This window comes from Molossus molossus, unplaced genomic scaffold (assembly GCF_014108415.1).
Source record: "Molossus molossus isolate mMolMol1 unplaced genomic scaffold, mMolMol1.p scaffold_m16_p_10, whole genome shotgun sequence".
NCBI lineage: Eukaryota > Metazoa > Chordata > Mammalia > Chiroptera > Molossidae > Molossus > Molossus molossus.
The window spans coordinates 105,993,003-106,002,915 of record NW_023425345.1 but is presented as its reverse complement, the minus strand read 5'-3'; positions in this window follow the sequence as shown (position 1 = coordinate 106,002,915).

The window sequence follows — 9,913 nt, the reverse complement described above, 5'->3', positions numbered from 1 at the left end:
GCATAGAAGCTTTTCCTGTTGAGAATAGAGAGCAGAGAGTCAAAGATAAAAGCAGAAAGGGATTAAACCATTGCAGTAACCCTGGCCAGTGTGGCTCAGTTGGCTGGACATCGTCCCATGGACTGAGACTTTGCTGGTTTGATTCCGGGTCAGGGCACATGCCCGAGTTGCAGGCTTGGTCCCTAGTGAGGGGCATGCAGGAGGCAGCTGATCCATGTTTCTCTCTCACATCAATATTTTTCTCTCTCCCTTCCTCTCTAAAACATCAGCTAAAAAAAAAATCAATCAATCCCTTTTTTTTTTTTTAAATCCTCACCTGAGGACATGTTTGCATTCATCTTCAGATAGAACGGGAGGGAGAGAGGGAGGAAGAGAGAGAAACATCAACTGGCTGCCACCCACACAACCCCAACCCAGGCTGGGGACAAACTGCAACCGATGTACGTACCCTTAGCGGGAACCGAACCCAAGATTCTCTGGTCCGCGGGCCGGCTGTTCTTTGAGACATTTAATACACTGTTAAGACAGACCCAGTTTAAAGCCTTAAAACTGAGAGGAGCCCTGGCCGGTTTGGCTCAGTGGTTAGAGTGTTGGCCTGTGGTCCAGAGAGACCTGGGTTCAGTTCCCACTGAGGGCACGTACCTCAGTTGCAGTTTGTCCCCGGCCCTGGTTGGGTCGTGCAGGTGGCAACCACTCGATGTGTCTCTTTCACGTCAATGTCTCTCTCTCTCTCACACTCTCTCTGCCACTCAAGCTGAACAAAATATAGAAAAATGTCCTCGGGTGAGGATTAAAAAAACCACAAAAAACTGATAGTAAACATGACATGTAAGAAACCCTTTCTGTCTGAAGCCAGAGACCCAAATAACTGAGAATACTGCAGCCATATTTCCTGTTATTTCTACAACTAAATTACTTTTTATAAATTGTGTTTCGCTAGCTGTTGGAATAGGGATACTTAAGAAAAGCCAGAGAAATGAAGGCCACCCCAGTGCCCGAGGCTCCTCCACAGACGAGCACTGGCTGGCGGGGTGTGTGCATCTCAGCACAAGCCTCGCCCCGAATGTGCTGAGCCCCAGGCCTGGTAGCTCCCTGGAGCAGATTATGACTTGACAAGATTTCTTTAACTGGTAAATAAGGAAATATAATCAACTAACAGGAAACAGCCACGCAGCCAAGATTTTTTTTAATTTATTGATTTTAGAGAAAGGGAGAAAGACAGAAACACTGATTTGTTGTTCTGCTTATTTATACATTCGTTGCTTTTTTATTTTTAAATCCTCACTCGAGGAAACTTTTTTGCATTTTTAATCTTCAGATAGAGAGACAGAGAGACACCGATGTGAGAGAGACACATGGAGTGGTTGCTCCGGCACCACCCCGTCCAGTGCTGTGAACAGAAACGCAACTGAGGTACGTGCCCTTGACCGGAATCGAAATCATGACTCATTGGTCGGGGGGCCGATGCTCTAACCGCTGAGCCAAACCGGCCACTACTGTTGGTTGCTTCTTTATGTGCCCTGACTGGAGAGTGAACCCGAAACCTTAGTGTATTTGGAAGATGCTTCAACTGTATGAGCTACCTGGCCAGAGCAGCCAGCCAAGATTAAAAAAAAAAAAATTTTTTTATCTTCACCTGAAGACGTTTTTGCATTTATCTTCAGATAGAGCGGGAGTGAGAGAGGAAGAGAGAGAAACATCGACGTGAAAGAGACATATTGAGTGGTTCCACGACCCCAACAGGGGCCTGGGACAAACTGCAACCGAGGTATGTGCCCTTAGCGGGAATTGAACCCAGGACTCTCTGGTACGCGGGCTGACACTCTAACTGCTGAGCCAAACTGGCCAGGGTCAAGTTTTTTTTTTTCCCTCTTTTTTTTCTCAATCCTCACCTGAGGACATTTTTTTTTTTTTCATTTTTTGTTCAGATAGAGAGAAACATCGACGTGAAAGGGACACATCGAGTGGCTGCCACCCAAACGACCAACCAGGGCTGGGGACAAACTGCAACCGAGGAACATGCCCTTAGCGGGAACCGAACCCGGGTCTCTCTGGACCGCAGGCCGACGCTCTAACTGCTGAGCCAAACCGGCCAGGGCCCAAGATTGTTTTTTAAATTAAGATTTTTTAATTGAGTTTTTAGAGAGAAAGGAAGGAGAGGGAGAGAAACATTGATCGGCTGCCTCCGGCACGCCCCCCACCGGGACCAAGGTCACACCTGGGCAGGTGCCCTGACCAGAAATGGACCCAGCCCCCTTCTGGTGCCCAGAGTGACACCTGCCTCCCTGAGCCACACTAGCCCTGGACTGCCAGCGAAGATCTTAAAGGAGTCATGTCAACCATGAAAATCCCAAACTTGGCACCAGGGCCTGTAACTGCTCGGTCCCTGAGGCAGCCCCCAGGTCCTCGGCCACAGGAATGTAGCCACGAGCACGGTCCTTGCCCCCGCCGTCTAGCTGCGGGCTCCAGCACGACCTTCTCCCGCCCGGCCAGCGGCCGACTGCCAAAGCTGAGTGAACACGTGGACTCACTGAATGATCTAGTCCGTGCTGCATGCTTTAAACGGTCATCCAATAGATAGTACTTCCCCTGCTGTCTTCTGTAAATGGAATTTAGGAGACAGTATTTGGGGAGAACTGGGGAAGGAAAACTAGTCATGTCAGCTGTGGGATACAGGACCACGAGGGCCACTTTTGGAGCTCTTTGGGACGAGGGGACGAGGGCTGGGAATATAGGAAAAGTAATCTTGATCGGGCACCAGGGCTCCATCACTGCTTCTGGATCATCGATATCACGTTGGGAAGACGAGCGCTTTTACAGGCGATACCTGAACCGCACTGGAAGGAAGGGAAGAGGATGTATGGGAAACAGCGTGTTTGCATGTCTCCAGGCATGGATGGGAAGAATGTAGCAGACAGGTTGCTCTGCACCACCCCGTTCCCACGAACCCCTTCTCCTGACCACACGCCCCCTGCTCGCAGGGGGCACTGCTGACTGCCCAAGGAGGGCAGGTAGGCTAGGTATCCAGTACCTCTGCAGCAGCAGAGATTGTGTAGCCTCTTTCAGGGAGTTATTTTCTGGAGAAAACCTGGGACCCAGCTCGCAGTCCTGTTTCCTGTCACATGGTTTGGGAGACAGATGAACAGCAGAACCGCACAGGAGACGCGTGTGCTGGTGACAGCGGCCCTCACGCCTGACCTCAGGGCCAGGGCCTTCCACTGCCCTTCCCGCGAACTGAGAAAGTTAGTTTTTGTAACTTGGTAACCAGAGTCCTCAAGTAATAAACAAAATATTTAAAGAACCCTTCTGCTCCATGTAATAGCAACTGAGCTGCTCAGCCGGTTCTCACGGCGAGGCTGGCGGGGGGCTGGCGGGGGGCAGCATGGTCGCCTGCGCACCCCTCCCCCTAAAAGAAAGTAGCTTTTGCCCGATTGGGTCCTGTAGGCAGTAAGAAAACACTGGATACGTGTAAGGGGAAACTGCATGTTGGATGTGGGATGAGGACAGTCGTTCCGGCCGAGAAAAGGGAGTGCTGAGTGAGGCCAGCCGGGAGTGGACAGGGCAGGGGCAGGGCCTGCCTTGGTGCCTGCCCAGCGCGGAGGCGGCAGGGACCGGGGAACTGCTGGTCTGAAACCCGAGGGGCCGAGGAAGGAGAAAGGTCGGGCTGGTCCCGGGACCTCCAGGTGCCCGTCTCCTGGCCCCTCCCCTTACTACCTGCAAACAAGGAGCTGGGTAAGGACAGTCCTGGGCAGTCAGATCCTGGGGCCTGGCCATCTCGCCCTACGTGTCCTCACTGTGCCGGCAGATTGCCAGGGGCTCGTACCCTAACACCCAAACCAACCTGTGACCTCGTCTCTTCTTTAGGGATGGCAGTGGTCAAGCTCCTGGGCTCATGAGCGTTTGTTGTATTAAAGTGCTTAGAGTAATAGGAAAATTTAGAAAATTCGGAAAGCAGAGAAAACTGCTAAGTAATTGTTAACACACTGCTTCCCAAGTCCGCATTCTGAACAGCTGTCGGAGACCAACCTGTCGGAGAAGCGATTCCAGGCGGTGGCGGCAGGAGCAGGGCAGCCGTGCTGACCTTGGGAAGCCTTTCCTTCTTCCCAAACACCGTGCCCTTGGCTCCCGAGGCTCCTCGGCCTCCTGGGACCCATGTCCCTTGGTCACTGCTGCCCACGGAGCCCTGCCTAAGGCTCTCGACTCCTTCCCCTGCACACGCCGTCCACAGTGAGCCTGCCCGCACTGCTCGGTGCCGAGGCCCCCCCCCCAGTGGCTCAGCCCAGCACAGCACACCCGCCGTCCAGACCGGCTGCTCCCGCTCCTGCTCCTGCTCTCCGGGATCTGAGAAGGCCCTCGCCCCTCTCCGCCCGCTCCCCAGCCGCCCCGACCCAGGCAGCGCTTCTCCAGGACTGCGCAAGTACATAACCACGGTAAATGTTTAGGGAATTTTATGGCAACTTGAGTAACATCACAGTTTAGAATCTATTAATGAAACTGTGGTACAGCCCTGGCCTGTTTGGTTCAGAGGTTGGAGCATCAGCCTGTAGACCAGAGTCGGAGGTTCACTTCCTGGTCAAGGGCACAAACCTGGGTTGCAGGTTTGATCCCTGACCCCTGGCGGGGTCGTGTGGGAGGCAACCAATCAATTCTCTCTCTCATGTTGACATTTCTCTCTCCCTCCCACTCTATGTAAAAAAATCAATAGAAAAATATTCTCGGGTGAGGATTAAAAAACAAAACTGTGAGCTTGTATTTTATTTTTAAATTCCATTTCTCTAGTAATCTGTTTTTATTGTGTTAGACAAAACTATTGGCCCATAATCGACTGGGAGAAAAGCAGGCCCTACCCCTTTTCACGGGTAGAAAAACTGTCCTAAGTCTTCGGTGGCCTCCAGCCAGTGCTGGGTCCCATGGCGCCACCCCCCGGAGCGCCTGACCGCCTCCTGACCGTGCCCCTGCCTTCAGCCTGGCTCCCCGCAAAATCCGTCCTCACAAGGCCAAATGAGCAAAAGAGCACAGCCGGGCCGTTTCCGGCCTGCCACTTAAGCACTTTCAATTCCTGTCCCCCCAACTCCTCACCCTGACTGGCCCTCCATCCCTACCTGCCGCATCGGCATCACCCGCCACCTGCCAGCTGCCGGCCTTCCCCGGGGATCAGGCGGTCTCCTGGGCCGCAGCCCTGCACACTGTTCTGTGGGCTTCAGCCTCCTCCCACAAAGCCCTCCCTGGGCCCCAAACACACAGTCGAGCGTGTCCCCTGCAGTATGACAACCTTTTGTCTACCGGCCTTGAGAGAAAGGGGTCCAGGGAGTGTCCCGGAGGGCGGCACTGCCCCGAGTCTGTTCACCGGCCGTCCCCATCACCTCTCCCTTCCTCTACAAACAGGGCCAGGCCAGCTCCAGGGACGCCCGCCGACCCTGAGGCCCAGAGGGAGCCACTCCTCTTGCCTGCCACCTTCCTCCTCCTGGGGCGGAGACCTTCCCCACTGGTCACTCTGACCTAGTCCCCAACTGCTTATTTGCTGAAGAGGGTCTTTATCCACCAACTCTACGCTTGATCCAGTCGGACAACAACTTACCTGCTTTCACTGGGACCTTCTGGTCTTCCGGACGCGAGATACAGGCCAGTCCCTGCTGAGCGGCAGGTGGGCTGGTGCAGCCCGCGGGTGGCCTGCCCTCTCGCTCCGCTCTCACCCGCCCGCAGCCCTGCCTCCCCAGGCGGCTGTCGATTTGGGTGCTGGTGTGACTGGGACGGAAATTCAGGCTGTGATGTGCTCAAGGCAGAGTGTGTGAGTGTGTGTACCCAGTCAGAGACCCGGAGGTCAGGGAGAACAAACAACGAGTCAATGCCACGCAAACACTGCCCAAGTCTGCTGCCAGGAGCTGGCCTCTGCTTCTCAGACCCATGCCCTTGCCAAGTGCAGGCGGCCGAGTCCTGTGGTCTTGGGGCGCCCTTCCTTCTGGGGCACGGGTGTGCTTATTTGCATGGACCCCTCAGGGCTACGGAGTGTCCCACCCCAGCCATGAGCACAGCCCTGCACTCCAGGACTTCAGCTGTGACCTGAGGGTAAATGACAGCCCAGCTGCCCTTCAGGGGCAGATGTCACTCCGCGGCAAGGGAACGGCAGTGCGGGAGGCCCGTGGCTGGCCATGTCGGACAGCACAGGACCTTGTTGCCTGCCTGAGGGTTTGGGAGAAACTTTGGTGTCAGAGACTCAGGTTCAAATGTCAGCTCCCGTTAGTAAGGTGCTACTTCGGGCTGCTTAACTCAATGCTTTTCTTCACCAAAACGAGGCCAAGACAGCCACAGACTGCCGCAGACCCGTGGAGCAGGAGCGCGGGGGCCAGCCAGCTTTGGGGGAGGCTGCTTCCAAGCCGATGGGAACTCATTTACCACTTACAAGCTGTCTGAGGTTAAGCAAGTCACTTAGCTTCTCTGTGGAGCCCTGCAGGGAGCCTCATGGGAAAGGCGCCCCTGGGGTTCTTCCTCCTCCTCCTGTGGGCCGAGGGAGCAGACATGGGTGGGGAGGCAGGCCCCAGAGGGCACAGTTCAGTTCATGGTGGCAAAGTGGTGTGGACAGGCCAGGGCTATTCCAATACTCCAGGCCAGGGAAACTGAGCCCTGCACCCAGGAAGGGGGATGGTTCCGTGAAGAGCTGAGGAAACACGGACCACAGGAGAAAGAGGCCACCACCTCAGGAGCACTGGACTGGGGAGGCAAGGCCAGAGGGGAAGAAACGGCTGTGACACGATGTGGAGGCGGCAGCTGCGGAGGCAGCGGCGAGGTGAGCCGACAGGGCGGGGGCGGTGTCCCCTCCTCCGCTCGGGGGAGCAATGGAAAGAGAAGACGGCATGTGTTGGCGAGGGCGAGGACACGGGAGCTCTGGGCACCGCGGTGCGGCAGCCCCTCACAACCTCAGCTCAGAGACGTCTGATACACATGGCAACAGGAATGGACCTTGAAAACCTGACGCTAAGTGAGACATGACAGTCACAAAAGGACAATATTGTGACTGCACTAAGCTAGGAGCTTCAGCCGCCTTCTTAGCTAGCATGCAGCCCACTGTGCACAAGAGCTTTGCTGAGACTAGACTGAGCCCTGGGAGCAGAGAGGACTACAGTATGTGCAGATGTTCTTAAAACCCAGGGGAAACCACGGAGCCAGGGAGCCACCTGCTGCTGAGGGACAGGGACAGCGCGCCGACAGCAGCCTGGACGCAGGAGACTGCTGGTGAGGTGAAGGGCGTCCTTCACCCCGAGCAGAGTCTGAACAGCGGGCCAGTGGAAGATACTTTGTTTCGGTTCCAAGCAGATAAATCTGCCAACACCCATTCTGCTAAAAGCTAAATTCCTACTAAAAATAAAGTTAAGCCCTGGCCAGTTTGGCTCAGCGGTTGAAGCGTCGGCCTGCGGTCCGGAGAGTCGCGGGTTCGGTTCCCGCAAAGGGCATGTACCTCGGTTGCAGTTTGTCCCCGGCCCTGGTTGGTCGTGTGGGTGGCAGCCACTCGATGTGTCCCTTCACGTCGATGTTTCTCTCTCTCCCTCCCTCCCTCCCTCCCTCCCTCCCTCCCACTCTATCTGAACAAAAAATGGAAAAATGTCCTCGGGTGAGGATTTTAAAAAAAAAAAAAAGTTAAACCCGACTATTAGCTAAAACTGTCAAAATGTAGCTTTTGGTAAAGAATTAATGTCACAGAAGGGGTTTCACTTGGGAACCCGAGTGAGAAGTCCACTTTACATGAATTTTGAGGGCACTGTGGCCGGCAGTGCCGCCTCACCCGAGCGAGGGCGTCGGGGAAAGAACCCATCAGCACCATGTCGAACAGGGGGCTTCGTGATAATTTTTCACTCAAAAATATTTTTTGCGCCCTGGCCGGTTTGGCTCAGTGGTTGGAGCGTCGGCCTGAGGTCCAGGGAGACCTGGGCTCCCGCCAAGGGCACGGACCTCGGTTGCAGGTTGTCCCCGGCCCTGGTTGGGTCGTGTGGGTGGCAGCCACTAGATGTGTCCCTTTCATGTTGATGTTCCTCTCTCTCCCTCCCACTCTATCCGGACAAAAGTGAAAAAATATTCTCGGGTGAGGATAAAAAAAAAAATATATATATATATATTGTTTTGTTTAAAAAAGTGAATGAAGCCCTGGCCGGTTTGGCTCAGCGGTTAGAGCGTCGGCCTGCGGTCTGGAGAGACCCGGGTTCGGTTCCCGCTAAGGGCACGTACCTCGGTTGCAGTTTGTCCCTGGCCCTGGTTGGGGTCGTGTGGGTGGCAGCCACTCGATGTGTCCCTTCACATCGATGTTTCTCTCTCTCTCTGTTCCTCTCTCTCCCTCCCACTCTACCTGAAGAAAAAATGGAAAAATGTCCTCGCAGAGGATAAAAAAAAATTAAAAAGTGAATGAAAATGCAACTACTAAACTAGGAAATGTGGTAGACACAGTATTTTAAAGAAAAAATGTTCGTGGGAACCTGATTTTAAAATAGCAACAGAAAGGAAGTCTCAAAAAATGTTCTCAAACGATGTGGGGTAACTTGATACCAAACGACTGGAGGTCAGATGGAAGGACCCGCCACCGCCCTACGAGGGGACCACCGGAGTGAGCAGCAGGTTAGAAGCGGGTACAGTCTGTGGTAGAATTTTTTCTGGATGTAATTATTTTACAAGGTGAATTATTTAAGGCTAAACCAGGCCAGGAAGTTTGGTGTCTCAAGCCTACAGCTGATAGGGTGGATACTTTTAAAATCTATTCTCTCCCCCCCAATCAAAATGCTCCATGAACTGGAAATAAAAACTAAATCATCAAGTGGGCAGGTAGGAAAGTACCAGCTCAGTTCATGCGTAGCCCAGGCTAGGGCCGCCCTGTCCCATTATCGCCTGTGTCCTGGACGTTCCAGGCCCCCCTCAAAATCAGTGGACTACCGGTGTCACCAAGGGCTGGGAAGGTGTGGGAGGGGAGAGCGCGAGGTGGGAGAGGGTCTGATCCCTGACACTCCTGTTCCCCTTCTCCGGAGCACACAACCATCACCTGCACAGGGCCCGGGCCCCACGCCAACACCACTGCCTAGACTAAGTGACCTTTTTATTTTTATTTTTAAATTTTTTTTTATCCTCACCTGAGGACATTTTTCTATTTTTTTATTCAGGTAGAGTGGGAGGGAGGGAGAGGAAGAGAGAGAGAAACATCGACGTGAAGGGACACATCGAGTGGCTGCCACCCGCACGACCATCCAGGGCCGGGGACAAACTGTAACCGAGGTACGTGCCCTTAGCGGGAACCGAACCCGGGTCTCTCGGGACCGCAGGCCGACTCTCTAACCGCTGAGCCAAACCGGCCAGGGCTAAGTGACCTTTTTAAAAAGAAATCTTCACCCAAGGATATATTCTTATTGATTTGAGAGAGAGAGAGAAGGGGAAAAGGGGAGGGCGAGAGAAACACTGGCCAGTTGCCTTCCAATATGCACCCCAACTGGGAATCAAACCCGTGACCGCTCAGTGCACAGAGGGTGCTCCAACCAAGCCACACCAGCCAGGGCTCAGACCCCTTTCAGGTGCTGGCACTGGGACCTGGTTCAGACCTCCGCCCCATGGGAATGTGCCCTGGTAGTAAGTGACACAGACACAGGACTCACACATAGCAGAGACTTGCTATTTTAAGAATGTACTTTATACAAAATAACCAGTTCATATGGAAATAAATCTACAGATCTCCAAGGATCAAAAAGCTTTTAAAAAAGTTCTTTCAAAAAATTATCCAACACACAAAATTAAACTAACTATTGAGGTAAGTGTCGCTCTCAGTGAAACAGGGAATCAGCAGACCACGACAAAATATACAAATATAAAAATAAATAGCATTCCCCTTTCCAGTATCGGCCAGCAGAGTTCACACAGCCTTTGCAGCAGGCGCGCAAAGAATCCC